The 5,925-nt window shown below is 44.4% G+C and overlaps 1 long non-coding RNA gene across 1 annotated transcript; it reads right to left on the bottom strand.

Annotated features, from left to right (window-relative positions):
* Positions 1 to 2,407: 2,407 nt before the first annotated feature.
* LOC110533009 (uncharacterized) lies at positions 2,408 to 4,674 on the bottom strand. The gene is made up of 2 exons (XR_016483194.1): positions 4,540 to 4,674; positions 2,408 to 3,667 (listed from the first exon to the last, which is right to left on the bottom strand). It is a non-coding gene; the product is annotated as an uncharacterized LOC110533009 (long non-coding RNA).
* Between the last annotated feature and the right edge of the window lie 1,251 nt (positions 4,675 to 5,925).

Here is a 5,925-nt window from a genome sequence, read left to right as displayed (position 1 = left end):
CCAACCCTATCAAAGCAGTTCATGACTACAGATGCGAGTGCTACGGGCCGGTAGTCATTGAGGCAGGTTACCTTGGTGATCTTGGGCACAGGGACTATGGTGGTCTGCTTGAAACATGTTGGTATTACAGACTCGGTCAGGGACAGGTTGAAAATGTCAGTGAAGACACTTGACAGTTGGTCAGCTCATGCTCGGAGGACACATCCTGGTAGTCCGACTTTGTGAATGTTGACCTGTTTAAAGTTCTTACTCACATCGGCTACTGAAAGCGTGATCACAGAGTAATCCGGAACAGCTGGTGCTTGCATGTATGCTTCAGCGTTGCTTGCCTCGAAGCGTGCGTAGAAGTAATTTAGCTCATCTGGTAGGCTCGTGTCACTGGGTAGCTCATGGCTGTGCTTCCCTTTGTAGTCTGTAATAGTTTGCAAGCCCTGCCACATCCAACAAGCATCGGAGACGGTGTAGTACGATTCAATCTTAGTCCTGTATTGACGCTTTTCCTTTTTGATGGTTTGTCAGAGAGCATAGCAGGATTTCTTATAAGCGTACGGGTCAGTGTCCCGCTCCTTGAAAGTGGCAGCTCTACCCTTTAGCTCAGTGCGGATGTTGTCTGCAATCCATGGCTTCTGGTTGGGGTATGTAGATACAGTCACTGTGGGGACGACGTCATCAATGCACTTATTGATGAAGCCAGTGACTGATGTGGTGTACTCTTCAATGCCATTTCAAGAATCCAATAACATATTCCGATCTGTGCTAGCAAAACAGTCCTGTAGCTTAACATCTGCGTCATCTGACCACTTCTGTATTGAGCTAGTCACGGGTACTTCCTGCTTTAGTTTTTGCTTGTAAGCAGGAATCAGGAGGATAGAGATGGTCAGATTTTCCAAATGGAGGGCGAGGGAGAGCTTTGTACTCGTCTCTATGTGTGGAATAAAGGTGGTCCAGTTTTTTCCCCTCTAATTGCACATAGAAATGAGGTAAAACAGATGTAAGTTTCCTTGCATTAATGTCACTAGGAGTGCCGCCTCTGGATGAGCATTTTCTTGTTTGCTTATGGCCTTATACAGCTCATTGAGTGCAGTCTTAGTGCCAGCATCGGTCTGTGGTGGTAAATAGACAGCTACGAAAAATATAGATGAAAACTCTTGGTAAAAGTGTGGTCTATAGCTTATCATGAGATACTCTACCTCAGATGAGCAAAACCTTGAGACTTTCTTAATATTAGATTTAGTGCACCAGCTGTTATTGACAAGTAGACACAGACCACCACCCCTTGTTTTACCGGAGGCAGCTGTGCTATCTTGCCGATGCACGGAAAACCCAGCCAGCTGTATGTTATCCATGTCTTCGTTCAGCCACGACTCGGTGAAACACAAGATATTACAGTATTTAATGTCCCGTTGGTAGGATAGTCTTGATCGGAGCTCATCCAGTTTATTATCCAGTGATTGCACATTGGCTAATAGGACTGATGGTAGAGGCAGGTTACCCACTCGCTGTCGGATTCTTACACGGCACCCCGACTACGACCCGACCGTCTCTTCTTCATGCAAATTATGTGGATTTGGGCCTTGTCCGGTGTCTGAAGTAAATTCTTTGCATGCGAAAATCTTTGTCCAGTATGAGGTGAGTAATCACTGTTCAGAGCCCGTAAAACGGGAGCCATCTTCTCCGGCGCCGTTATATCAGTGAGGGGATTCGATTAATCCAAGACCTGGTGAAAGTTGGTTACATTTGTTTTGGACAAGGGCTGACTCCCAGGCGTGAGCCAGGTGCCCCATTCAAAGCCTGTGACAAAAGTAGTGTAATTAAGCACGTGGAGTAATGTGTAGGATTATGTGCTTTCACATGCCAAAGTGATTGCTTTTGATAAAAACGCTTCATCTGCCTTCCTAATGAAAACTAGTTTGAAAATTCAAACATATATTTTATGTAAAAGATGTTCATAACATGACCTAGCAGCGCAGATTACTGTTCGAATTGAGAAGGGCGCTCTTCCCTCACTGCTTTTGCCTGTTCACGTCAAGGGCCATAGACCGGTGCCTCGCGGCATAATCTAATCCGCCCATTACCTCCCGGACCCTTCACCAAATTCGGGGCCGTCTGATTGGTCCAGAAACCGATGGACTGGGCCACAGCCAGAAACGTGGGAAAAGCAGTGGTTTGAAAATTCGTCATTGGCTTTGATACTCTGATTGGTTAGAGAAAATCCAATTACTGATTACTTTGTTTTGTACAACGCTCCTCGTGCCCCTCGTCACCACAAACCACAAACGACTTCAATGATGGCAGTCTCAGACTAAAGTATGTAGCGAACCACAAAGTAGCGGAATTATTTAGTGTGAGTCGTTAGGCTAGTAATGCCCAGCTGTTGTAATCTGCCTGCAACACACACACACAGAGATACACTGTACATATTTTATTAGGATCCCCATTTTGCAGCAGCTACTCTTCCTGGGGTCCACACAAAACATGAAACATAATACAGAATGACATAACACAGAACATCAATAGACAAGAACAGCTCAAGGACAATACATTTTAAAAAAGGCACACTACATATCAATGCATACACACAAACTATCTAGGTCAAACAGGGGAGAGGCGTTGTGCCGTGAGGTGTTGCTTTATCTGTTGGTTTTTTAAACCAGGGTTGCTGTTTATTCGAGCAATATGAGATGGAAGGAAGTTCCATGCAATAAGGCCTCTATATAATACTGTACGCTTTCTTGAATTTGTTCTGGATTTGAGGACTGTAAAAAGACCCCTGGTGGCATGTCTGGTAGGATAAGTGTGTGTGTCAGAGCTGTGTGTGAGTTGACTATGAAAACTATTTCAGATTTTCAACACATTGTTTCTTATAAAAAGAAGAAGTAATGCAGTCAGTCAATCCTAAACACTTAGCCAAGAGAGACTGGCATGCATAGTATTTATATCAGCCCTCTGATTACAATGAAGAGCAAAATGTGCCGCTCTGTTCTGGGCTAGCTGCAGCTTAACTAGGTCTTTCCTTGCTGCACTGGACCACAACGGCTGGACAATAATCAAGATTAGACTAAACCATAAAAAAGTGTTAAGGTGATTTGAATTGATTGATATTTGATATGTTGAGTTGTGCACTGATCTCTAACCACAGAGCTAACACATTGAATAAATACATTCAAACACGCTTGGATTACTGTAGTTGACAGAACATAAAACACCAAACTGACTGAAACACAAAAACACCAGAGCACGGTTTAAAGAACAGATTATCTGTCACAAAAAGCATCTATAAAAACACCCACAGCTCTTTCATTATCCATTGTCTTCACAGCGGATCCACTTTTAATACCCAGCAGATATCCTTCCTCCTCCTTCTCTTCCTTGGGTGAGTCCTCGTCCTCTTTCTTGGGTGGAGTTTTAGCAGTAACCACAAACCCACATGTTCCCTACCGTGCCCTCCTCGAAAATCGAGGCTGCTGTGTCCTCCGTGCTCGTTGGCACCCCATTGGCAGCCTACAGGCCCTGGTTTATGTATTGGGCCTCCTGGCTAGCCTCCAGTGGTGGCAGCTCACACAGAAGGGCTTTCAGCCTCTCCCCAAGCTCCCTGAAACCAGGCCTCTGTCCCAGTTCCATGTGCCAAAAACTCAGCATCACCTCATACCTGGGGGGAGAGAGATAACTAGATATATAGTGCAGAAAGAAGAAGAGAAATGGAGAGAGACAGAACAAAGGAAAAGTGAGACAGTACAGTACCAGAAAGAGGGAAAGGAAGATGGATTGAGATAGAGAAGGGGAGGGAGAGAGGCAAGGGGGGACATCTGATTAATTACACAGACAATGTCACCTCTGTGTACATGCTCAACACTCAGTTACAGCCTATTGTGCTTAAGGCTCACATTGATTTAATTAGTAAGGGCTGCAGAATTACAGGGGCGGTCCAGAAGCTAGCCAATAAATATTAAGGGGAGAGACCAGCAGCATGTTACTTTGGGGCTCCCAAGTGGTCTAAGGCACTGGATCTCGGTGCATGAGGTGCCACTACAGTCCCTGGTACGATTCCAGGCTGTATCACATCCGGGTGTGATTGGGAGTCCCATAGGGCAGTGTACAATTGGCCCAGCGTTGTCCGGGGTAGGCCACCATTGTAAATAAGAATTTGTTCTTAACTGACTTGCCTAGTTAAATAAAGGTTACATAGTTACATAAAAACATTTTTATTTTATTTTTTACAAACGGGGCCCAAGTTGTCAACAACTCTTTGTGAATCTGAAAACTGGGTGAATCACTAAATACAGCAAATTATGTGTGAACGTTGGTGCAAAAAAATATTTTAACGTATGTTCATATTCCTTTAAATATAAATCATAGTTCTCAATTAATTATTGCACTCACACATTCAACTGCAAACAGTGGCTAATGGCTACAGTATCTATGGTCACAAAACTAGCATCAGCTGCTGTGAACATGCACTGAGCTACACAACATAACATGTGATTCCGTCACATGTGATGTCACACTACTAAACTAGACTAGAATAAAGTGAGGACTCACAGTTTCTCATCACACTAAGGTGGTTTGAGTCGGTGTCCAGTGTTCAGCATCTTCAGGAGCTGATAGTTGTGGACTCCAGGATACGGTGTCCTTTCCCTAGACACTATCTCCCACATGGTGACCCCAAATGACCACTGTAGTAGAGGGACAGACACGCACGCACAAACACACACAAACACACACACACACTTTCTTCAATTAAAACATGATTTGATATAACAGCCAGTTATAAACATGCATTCATTATGATCAGCCTCTGCTAGCGAATTAGTCAGGCCTTTTCATGGACAGGTCACATGGTCAGGAAAAACTCTTGGCACTACTTATGAGTCAGTCAGATGCCAGTGATCTCTTAGTCATCCGAGTCAGGTGTGACTTACCACGGCACTATTGCTGTTAAAGATGGACTCTAATAGGCTCTCTATGGCCACCCACTTGACCGGCATGCGGATGGCCACTGCCTGCCTGTAGTATTTGTTGCTGTATATCTTCTTGGAGAGTCAGCAACACAAACACACGCAAGTCATCCCCCAACCTAGGAAAGTCACACACGTATGCAGGCAGGCAGGCACACACACACACACACACACACACACACACACACACACACACACACACACACACACACACACACACACACACACACACACACACACACACACACACACACACACACACACACACACACACACACATGCCAATTATGACAGGTAGTCAACTACATTATACACTTTTCATACATATACTTACAGCAACAAAGAAAACATGTTCAACATTGCATGATCATCTGTAGGCCTATTCATTATGGCTTGCTTTGTTTCAATTGAGTTTCCAACAACTGTATCCATCCATCCCACAATTCTAACATCTATGGCTTTATACTGTCCATCCATCCTCATTGAAATTGTTGGTAGCGTCCATCTCAAAGTAAGTCCAAGCTGAATACAAATGGTGTGGGCAGATGCAGTCTTCCTTTGAACAAGGAGCCCTTATGTGGGGCTCCCATGTATGTACACTGACTGAATGGCATCCCCTGGTGGACTCACATGCAGTTGCAGTTTCGTGCAGCCAGGTCCCTGTACAAAAACCCCTTCGAACTCAGATACTCCATCCCTACTGCAATGTCAACCATGAAGCGCAGGAGACTCTGGTGGGGCACAAACTGTGAGGAGGGGAGAGGTAATAATTTATAATACACATATTAGCCAGAGACTAGAGACTTCTCTTCCAAGATGGCGTAGCAGTCAGACTTTGTCTTGTCCCGTGTACATATAGTTTTTAATCTCAATTTCAACATACTGTTCTGCAACCCGCCTCACCCAATGTGATATGGATCTGCAATTTTTTATACTTTAGAACCGGAACCCCCATCAGTAGCTAGCCAGC

This window comes from Oncorhynchus mykiss, chromosome 9, assembly GCF_057628025.1.
Source record: "Oncorhynchus mykiss isolate SJ-2025 chromosome 9, ASM5762802v1, whole genome shotgun sequence".
In the NCBI taxonomy this organism is placed as follows: Eukaryota; Metazoa; Chordata; class Actinopteri; order Salmoniformes; family Salmonidae; genus Oncorhynchus; species Oncorhynchus mykiss.
The sequence above is the reverse complement of the archived record's forward strand: the minus strand, read 5'-3'. Positions and strand labels throughout refer to the sequence as shown.